The sequence below is a fragment of the Gavialis gangeticus genome, unplaced genomic scaffold (assembly GCF_001723915.1).
Source record: "Gavialis gangeticus isolate Ggan-Ray unplaced genomic scaffold, GavGan_comp1, whole genome shotgun sequence".
NCBI lineage: Eukaryota > Metazoa > Chordata > Crocodylia > Gavialidae > Gavialis > Gavialis gangeticus.
In genome coordinates this window covers 24,155,400-24,165,354 of record NW_017729011.1, presented here as the reverse complement: position 1 = coordinate 24,165,354, position 9,955 = coordinate 24,155,400, and positions in this window count along the sequence as shown.

The window sequence follows — 9,955 nt, the reverse complement described above, 5'->3', positions numbered from 1 at the left end:
CCTCCCCACACTGCCGACCCATGTTCATCTTGGCATCAATGATGACTCCAAGATCCTTTTCTGCCTTTGTGCGAACAGAGCGAACCGTATCCAGGAAACCAGTTTCTATACCAGCTATCGCCTGGAGGAAAGCCCCAATGTGCATGAAGTGCAGTTTGCCCACGGAGATGCTAACAAGGCTTTGACTAGGCCCAGATTGCTCCACCCCAGTATTGCTGCATTCTGATGCACTGCATTTCCTTTGTGAGGCTCAAAGCAAACCAGGAGGTAGGGACTAGACATACAAACATGGGAACAGTGTCAAAGTCCCATCCCCACTCTAATGCCAACCCTCCAATGGCTTTAGGCAAGTCACTCAACTGCTGTGCCTCAGTTTCCTTACCTGCCAAACAAGATCAGTTATTAACCTACCCTTTATGGGCACTGTGAGGACGCCTCTGTGATTGTGCCAAAGATCTGAGGTGGCAAAATCCAAATTCCATTTAATGCCTTTCCAGAACAACACAGAAATTTAAAAAATACTTAAATTCCATGCTGACAGCCTTTGTATCCCGTCTCCTTGGAGAAGAGCTGTGCAGGGAGTTGCCTCCCCTGAGACTGGCTAATCCAATAGGCCAACATCAGTGCAAGATAAAGTGAGACAATGGACCTACAGACCTTCCCCTTTGAGCTGCTGCATCAGACCAAACCCAGGGTCCATCTGGCTTAGCAAAGTGTCCCCATCAACAGCTCACACCAGGAAATGTCTGAGTTCCCACTGAAATTAGTGGAAATTTTGCAATTAAGTTCAGGCACACAGCTTAGATTGCACAAGAAAAAAAAGAGCCCTCGACTAGAATGTCTGAGCACTGACAAAGTAACTGCAAGCAAAATCCAGGCACAAGCACCCATTCTCCATCCTCTCCAGCCATGGCCACTGAGACTAAGAGGAAAGGCTACCTCTTTACCAGCCAGCCTTGCTGTTCTGAACCTGCAGAGTGGGGTTTGTTCCCATTTCCAGCAATATCCCAATTCCATAGCCAGGATCTTGCTGTAGTAAAAGCTGATGCCATGAAGCTTATGCTTTATAATCTTCTAATCCATTAATTTGGTGTAGAAAATGGAACACATGGACATATGGGTGTTGGGAGCCTTAATCAATGCATGTTCAGAAGACAACTGAAGCTACAGTAAGGCAACATATGGATGCCATTTCAGTTGCACACACCCATTTTAACCCTGCTCCTAATCTGTTGAGTACCTACCATATTGAACCAGAGGTGGGTGCATGATGATAGCAAATGAAGTGAGGTGCCTGGAATTTAAGATCATTCAGAGATGTACACTGCTGTCCCACTTAACTGGCAACTAAAGGTACCAGAGAGGTGTTATGCACCTTCCTGCTTTAGGCCATAGGAGCAGGAGCAGTGGTTCTCTCAGCACCAAGGAAGCAGCTGGCTAGTGCAAGCAGCACGACTGCGCTGCATCAGTTTCCCTTCCTGCTAAACCACCAAGCAGAGATGATCCAGCTGGAAGGAGTGACAACTCCACAGTTCACGGGCTTCAGTGGGAGCTCAGCATGTCTGAGAAATCAGGCCACAAGTATCTGTAACTTCTCTCTGTTCCAAGCATCCCAAGAGGGATCCTCCCATTCAGGCCTTCCCTTTCCTAGGCTGCTGACTGTGCCCTGGGCTACATTCCCCTCCAAGTCATCTGGTGTAAGAGCACGTGTGCTGTGCTCCATCCTCTGCACTCCACCACCCATGCTGCCCATATGCTCACCACTCTCATGTCTCCTTCTGAGGAAAACTCTATCATTCAGACATCAGGAAAAAGAAATGTGTTTAGTCCTACTCGAGCAGACATGCCCAGGTTCCACAGTTCAAGACTCTTCCTGGTAAAAAAGAAGAATACCAGCAGAAGATAAAGAATCCAGAAAAGAAGGAACAGGCACTTTATACAGAGGAATTCTCCCTCTGCAGGAATGTACATCGCCTATCTGGCTGAGTGCAGGGTCACAGGCAAAGCATGCAGATGGGGCTTTCAAGGAGCCGCAACAAAATCCAGTTCAGATTTTCACATGCCTGGAACCTGGCTGCTGCTGGAGCCCATGAGGAGTGTGTGGGTTGGAGACTGGGGGGAAGGATGATGGACGGGGTGAAGAGAAAACCTTATCAAAAAACCTAACAGAGCTGGCAATAACTAACAAACAGTCCCACCCAGCTGAGCAATCCGACTGTCCTTGGATTTACATGGAGCAACAAACAAGCTCCCGAAGTCCTTTGGGACCCATTCTCCCAGCACTCACTCTCTCTCCAGCTCACCCTCGCATAAACATTTCAGACAAGAAGCAAGCTCCAAATTCAGAATCCACTGCAGTTCTGACATAATTAAGCTTGGGACCAAGTTTCCCTGACTAGCGACTCCCAAGATGCCTCACCTTTAAGCATCTCAAATGGGGACCCCCCCCACGAGCTGGGCACACTTCATCATGTGCTTGTTAAGAAAAATTAAGCACTTTGTCTTTCTTTCCAAAGTGTTTGCCCTCACAGCCCCTGGAGAGCAGGTAGACATTGTTATTACCATTGGACAGATGGAGAAGTTAAAGCTGAGAGATAAAGCAGGTGCCCGAAGTCAGGCAATGTGCAAGTGGCAGTGCTGGGACCCGAACCCAGAGCCAGCCCCTCAGCTGGTATAAATCAGTGATGCTCCACTATCAGAAACGGTGTAGTGGCAACTCGTCCCCATTATGGATCTGCTGCTAGTCTCATGCTTTGACCCTGGGAATGCCCAGCCATAAGCTAACACCTAATCTTCCCCTGGCCGTGCAGAAGGAGGCTATAGCAACCCTGCAAAACTAGCTTGTGGTCATGAGGGAAAAGAAGAGAACAGGGAGAAGGAAGCCCAGCATGGCAGCCACACAACCCCTCTTCCCAACAGAAATCTAACCCTATACCGGGCCTGAGGAGCAGTCAGTGTAGAGGAAGCCTGTAGTCCTCAAAGAGCCCCGTGCCTGACCAGAATCTCATTATAATGTCATTCCTCCAGACTCCCACAGCACTTTGCTGGGTAAGAAGCACACGGAAACTTGCTCAGACATCTGCATGGTGACATTTAGAAGTCACACACAGTGTTCAAACTCAGGAGGGCAGCAGCAATTTCTGCCAATTGGGTCCAAAAACCCACAAGAGCTGTTTACAAGATCCATGCACCACTGAGCTCAAAATCCTTCACCTAAACCAGCCAGATCCACATGTGAACTTTGTGTCCATGGCCCTTCTCCAAACACACAGTACCTCCTCTGTGCGGATGCTCCAAAGCACAATGGAAAACCGTCTGGGTGTCAAGATGGGGCTTTAAACTTCAACAGACACAAAAATCAGTGCTTAGCTAAGAGACTGTTAACATGACCCATCCACAGCTGCTCCTGGTTGACCTAATCCATGAACATTACATTTGCTACAGCAACACCCTTCCTTCCCATACCATCCCTTGGGCATCAGAAGGGTGGCAGACAGGCTGTTAGAGTGAAGCAGGGCTCTCGGACATTGAAAGAAACCTCAGGGACATGAAATCCAAACTTGTCATCATGGAGCAAGGATAAAAAAGATTATGTCCACCCCTCTATGCCTTTGTGTCACCTTCTCATTACTGGGGTCTCTATGGTGGCATTATAAAACCAGGGACCTAGAGACTCCTTTCCAGGAAGGAACAGGTAGGTAAAATCTAGAAAATCTCATTAGGTACTTCCACACCAGTGCTGTTGCAACTGAGAAGAAGCAGACAGCTGAGAGGGAGGGAAGAGATACTGGGGCAAAGGTAACAAAGCTCCTCTCCAGCCAAGCTATGCACCAGCAGACTGCATAAGAGCTCAGATGCTGGGAGCCTGGAAGTGTGTAGTCCTGCACACTCCCTCCCCCTTTATCAGAGTAAAACCCACACTGGCCATACCTTCACGGCACCATGCACCTGCAACATCTGGAGGAAGCCACAAGGCACAGAGGCAGAAGCAAATGGAAGGGATCGCAGGTTCTGCTGTCCGTAATCGCACAGCCAAGGGCTCTAAAGGCTCCTTTCACAACAGGGCAGAAATAAATGCAGTCTCTCTGGGGTTCTTCTCTACTCAGCTGGGCCCCAGCCCAGTTGATCACCATTACTTGGACCCCTATTTCCAACTGAGGCAAGAGTACAGAGTGGATTTGACTCTCTAAGCTCCGTGCATCAAAAATCTTGCGTGCTGCATCGTAAAAAGCTGTGTAGCCGCTATTGTACATCTCTGCTGCCAATCCCTGCAGATGCTGTAGCACAGCTCCTGGAATTTAATCAGTTAGAAATCCATCTGTTATTAAATAAGAGTCACTAATGTCTCGGAGGGCGCATTCTGCTTTAGAAGCCATCCTGCCTTTGAATGAGGTTTTTGATATTTCTCTGCTCAGTTCCTAGCACCAGGGCCATCTACATCTTTGTGCTTCAGAGTTCATCAGAACCTTCTCTTCATCCCGCAGGCCCCTGACAAACATGAAGAAGATCAACTGCTGAGATCACGGTGACATCACAGTCACCCCAGGTTCATAAACCGCTGAACAGCAGGAGCCAGTGAACTCATCATCCCCAAAGAGAGCCTGGGTTTATACAAGTCTCCCCAGTGATTCAAAGCAAAGGCACAGGACTCTCAGAGCTGAATGTGGGGAGTTTCCCATTAGACTTCATGAGCTCCGTAAAGCATTTACACTTACTGCATCGATGTATTAGCAAGGGTCTGGTAGTTCAACAGAGATGTTTGCCTTTTAAAATGGAGAAGCGCTTCTTCTCCATCTCTACAGTTTAAGACTGTACCTTGATCAGCCGCTACGGTCTTGCCTCCCACATGCTCTGCTCAACAGGCACCTACAATATTTCTTTATCCCACGGAAACACAGGTGGAGAATAGAGCTAGGAACAGAACCCAGGCATCCCAAATCCCACAACCACCTAATTTCAACCCCCAGATCATTGTCCCCTCTTAAAACTAAGAACAGAAAACAGGATTCCTGTCTCCGAGTCCCCCAGCTGTAGCCAGGAGTTCAGTCTCTCTCCCAAAGTACACAAAACGCTCTTCATGTCTATCAAGGGGAACAGCCCCAAGTAACCTGCCCTGACACCCTATTGTGGGATCCTGGGAATTATTTACTGCAGCAAGATGCCCTTCCAACTCCAATGCACATACTAACAGGGACAGAAGCCATTAAAAAAAGGGAGGCTTTCCGGAAGCACAGACACAGAGCCTGGGTACACCTGAAGAGCCTCTCGCACCGAACCGCAGCGAAGTCCGAGGGTATAATGAAAGTAAACTCCAACAGCTCATTGCACAAAGGATTCCCAAGCCTGTTTTTTACAAATTACCAAGATCTTCAGAGCAGATTCCATCCCTTGTGATGGGGCAATGGCTGGAGATACCACTGTACCATTGAAATACTCATAGGAGAGATCCTAGAGTGCACTCCAGGGTCTCTCTGAAGACTATTTCAGTGGTCCAGTGGTATCTCTAGCCTCTTCCAAGTGCAGCAGATGCCACTTCTCTCAAATCAAGACCATACCAGCTTTTAAATTAATATAGTCCGCAAAGCAGAGTCCAGGCCAAAATGGGCACATGAAAAGCAGTGCAGGGGCTGGGCAGGCTTTGCCATTACTGGTAATTAATTAATGGCACAAGGACACAGACCACAACACTAAACAAGGATCTGATGGAAACAAAAGCACCCTGTGAGCAGTGTGTGATCCCTGCATCCCTGCGGGTGGATCGCACAAAGGGCGAGGGATACTGAATGCACGTTGCGTGAGCTGAAAACAGTTCAGAAAGGAGAACACAGCCACTCTGACACCACACCAGAAACAAATGGTTTAGCTCACTGCCTGGCCTGGGGGTGCCCCAGAGATGATGTACTGTCTGTTTTCATCCTTATCTGGACCACCCTGCCCCCAGCTCCATCTCTGGTGTCGTGGCTCTGTTTATTCAAGCTCAACTGCAGTATTAGTTTCTTGCCGGTTACCATAACCATCTGGAACTCATTTCACTCCCTTTGGACTCTGGTTTCCCTGTCAGGGGGCTTCAACTGCTGCATGTGCACAATCTTTTTGCTCAGGGGCTTTTAACCTGGTCTGTCTGAATTATTCTGCAGGGACCATTTCATGGCTAACCAGCAAGGACCCATTGCTTCCACCTGCTTCTGAAGTGTGGCCACTTCTGGGGTGGAAGGTGACTCCTGCTTAATAGCTGCACTGCACAACAGTTTAGAAGAGGAATGCAACTATATCACTGTACCCACTAAATGAAACAGGGAGCAACAGATAGTCATCACCACCATTTTCTACACAGCGTGGGGATCCTGGCCCTTTCAGTGCAGGGCAGACTTTTGCCACCATTCACTCAACCAGGCTCCACATGTAGGCTTCAAACAAGCAAGTAGCTGTCAGTGAGGATAATGCTCCTGCCACAGGGGGAAAACTGCTTCCTTACAGAGACAACAGAACCTGGAGTGGCGCAGCTGTCCCTTTCTCCATGTATGCTACTCAGAACAGGGCTGATTTGCCTATTTCTGGATTATCAGGTCTACGCACCACAGGAGAAACCAGGGGAGATGGAGCATTGCGCAGGAGTCCAGCTCCAGGCCCCTCTACTCAAGAGCTGCTTGCCCCAGAAAGTGGAAGCAAACCAACAGTGGGACTCACCCTGGATGCCTTTAGCACCGTCCTCACCGGTAACGCGCGCTGGGTGGCAGGAGCTGCTGGCACAGTTGCTGACTTACTGCTCACATCCAGTGCCTATGAATCCCCGAGGGCAGCCACACCTGACCAAGCCCCGCTGGGGACTTCCTGAGCAGGTGCCTCCATTCCTCCAGGGCTCAGACAGGCAGGCATTCCCAAGGCTGTCATACAACCAGCCTCCCCGGCTGGCAGGGCACAGGCACACGAAGCTCCCAGACGTGCTGCAGCAGCTGGCACTGTTTCCGCAGGGGCTGAGCAAGCGTTCGTCACTGTCCAGTTCACCACATTTCCCTTCAAAGCCTGCAAACGGAGCAAAGGGAAACCCCTTCAGGGGAGCATGGAGAAAACACAGCCTTTATCCTTACCACAGCACAGGAGGTGGCAGACAGGAGCAGCCCACCGGCAGGGAGCCGATAGACCCTGCTGTGCCACAGAGCGCCTTCCTGTGATGGGGGAGCTGAGGCCACCAGGCGTGAACTGCACTATAAGCAGTACTGCATGGACAGTCACTGGGGAAGTCTCATTCACCTCAGGAGGACATGGTGCTGAGTCTCAGCCCACAGCACCTTTCCAGCTTAGGTCCCCAGCCCAGCCAGTCTGCCTGTCTGATTATTCCAGGAGAACCTAACAGAAGTCCTCTTGGAGAAGGTTGCATCAAGCAGGGTACCCTTCCCTATGGGTGCTGCTTAAGGCTGCTTGCTGCTAGAAGATCATACAAGAGGGAGATGTTCCTGAAAGACTGACTCTTACCTGTGTGATAACTGCAGAGGTAGCCATTTATTCTCTCCATACACTGGCCATTGTGGCAGGATCTGGCTGACAATCACCTGGGCAAACCTCATGGTGTAACCCCGTGAAGCCTAGAGATGAAGAATCAGTCATTAGCAGATCGGAGCTTCTGAAGTTGCGGTCATTCAGTTCTCAAAGCATTCAAAGAGAGACCTGCTCCTCTGTGCTGCCTTTGGGTGCCAAGATGGCAAAAGTCTTCTAAGTGCAGCTCTATGGCCTTGGGGCTGTTTGGATCCTCAGCACTGCCAGCCTGTTTAGACTTGCCTACAGTTCCTACTAGCCTAGGATGATAGGATCTTTCTGTTAAGCATCTGGCTTAGGAACCCCAATGGCCAGATCCTTCTCCAGTGAGGAAAGATGCGACTTGCCAAGGGTCCTGCAGCAGGTCAGCGGTAGTAGCCAGAATACCTACTGGCACTCCCAGCACCCCACCCTGTGCAAAGACCAGCAAGCCATGTCACTTCTCTTTGTAGCCAGTTTATCACTAATGGGCAAATCCCAGAGAACTAGTCTCCAGCACCAACTTGACAGACTATACCAGCACCCAGGGAATCCAAGTCTGATGCGCCAGCTCAACAATGCCCAACACATGCAGGGATCTTCATGCAAATTGCTCTTTTTGGTGCTGAGATACAGTCTCCAGACCAAAGATGAAGTTAAGAGGAAAATTCAGTTTTTTGCACTGATCATTTCAAGAGAGAATAAAACATCCGCTAAAGTCCAGGGCTTTAAACAGGCACAGTATTCAGCAATAACCACTTGATGAGTGACCTCTTCAATCTCACCCACTGGCCTCCCATTTCCCCTGCCAAGGGTGAGTTTGTGGGAAAGTGTTCATAGCTGTGCACCGAGGCAGAGGAATTCTCTGCTCAGCTGCTTCTCCACAGATCTTCTGTTGGAGCTGCCACCGGACGTGCTGAATAGAATGAGAATCTCACTTCGAACAGCAGCTTGCACTGTCAGAGTACACATGAGGCACTATGATGCTTCAGTGACTCCTCACAGGGTAGACCAGTGGTTCTCAACCCACGGCCCGTGGGCCACATGCGACCCAACCAGCACACTCCTGCAGCCCAATGTTTTAAAAATCAAAACATTTTTAAATGGATACACAGGAAGTAAATTGTGTGGGTGCAGCCCACATAACACATCAAGAGCTGCACGTGTGGCCCACTACAGCAAACAGGTTGACGTGGGGTAGACAAAGACCATGGCATCTGAAAGCATGCCACCAGGTCATAATTAGCCTGACAGGTAACCATAACCAGTGCATATAACCGAAATACAACTGCTTTTGCCTATGCAGTGCAGTTAATGCATTTAAATTTGGGATGTGTTGATGTGGTGAAATGCAGTCCATTTAGCTCTACAAGGTGAACTCATCTTTAATACAGGAGAGCTGTGCACGGAGGCTTGGGTCCCATGCTATAAACACGTCTTGGGAGGGGTGGCTTCCCTTGCTTAAGAAAAACAGCTGGAAAAATCAGCTGCACTGCATGAAAATCTAGCACAGACCTAGGGCAGACTCCTTAGCCATGAGCCACCTGGAAAAGCAGGGCCTGGAAAGGGGAATTAGGTTTGTGATTCGCAGCCAGAGGCTTTCACAAACAGAGCCCAACCCCACATGCCACTGCTGCTCTCAGGCCATCTGCATTGTTATTCTGGGGCTTGAAGCAGGTTGGGGGGATTTGCACTCCTTGTACAAGGTGAACCTGCTATCGGGGCCACTGGGGAAAGGATAGTGGAGCCTCCAACAGACCTGCTGGGACTGAGGGCTTGTTTAGTGTCACACTGGGCCCAAGCTAATGAAGCCCATACAGGTCAGCCATCTGCTCCCTTTATTATAATAATCAAAAAGCCTTAATCCAGCACTTCCCTCTAAGGATATTAGAAGTTAATATTTCAGCATTCTGGGTGGAAATGGTATTGGGCTTTGCCAGCACAAATGGCAGCCCATTTCCGTCCTGGTCCCCTGAGCACACAAACCCCACAAGGGTATTAACCAGCTTAGTCCAATTAAAGGACCTTAATACGAGTCTGTTAAGGCACTGATTTGTTAGGCTTGGCTACGCTTCCCGAAGAGGAGAGCAATTGGGTGGATTTATTATCCTAAACCATAAGCTGCAAGTCCTTAGTCATCCTTGCTAAAGCCCTCCCCAAACTGGTCATGGTGCGTGCCACCTCCACATCACTGTGGCCCAGCCCAGCATAATCTGCTCTTTAACACAGTATTAAAATTAGAGCCAAAGGACACAGCTGCTTTCCTGTGTAACACTCATTACAGGAGACTTAAGGCTAGCATAACAGCAGCACATCTATTCCCAACCAGCAGGCAGGAAACTCCCCAAGCCAGAAACAGAGGCCAGGAAAATGGGACAGCTCTGGGCATTTTGAATGAGGTGAGCAGCCAGAATCCCCTTTCATGTTGCACACCTCTGAAGAT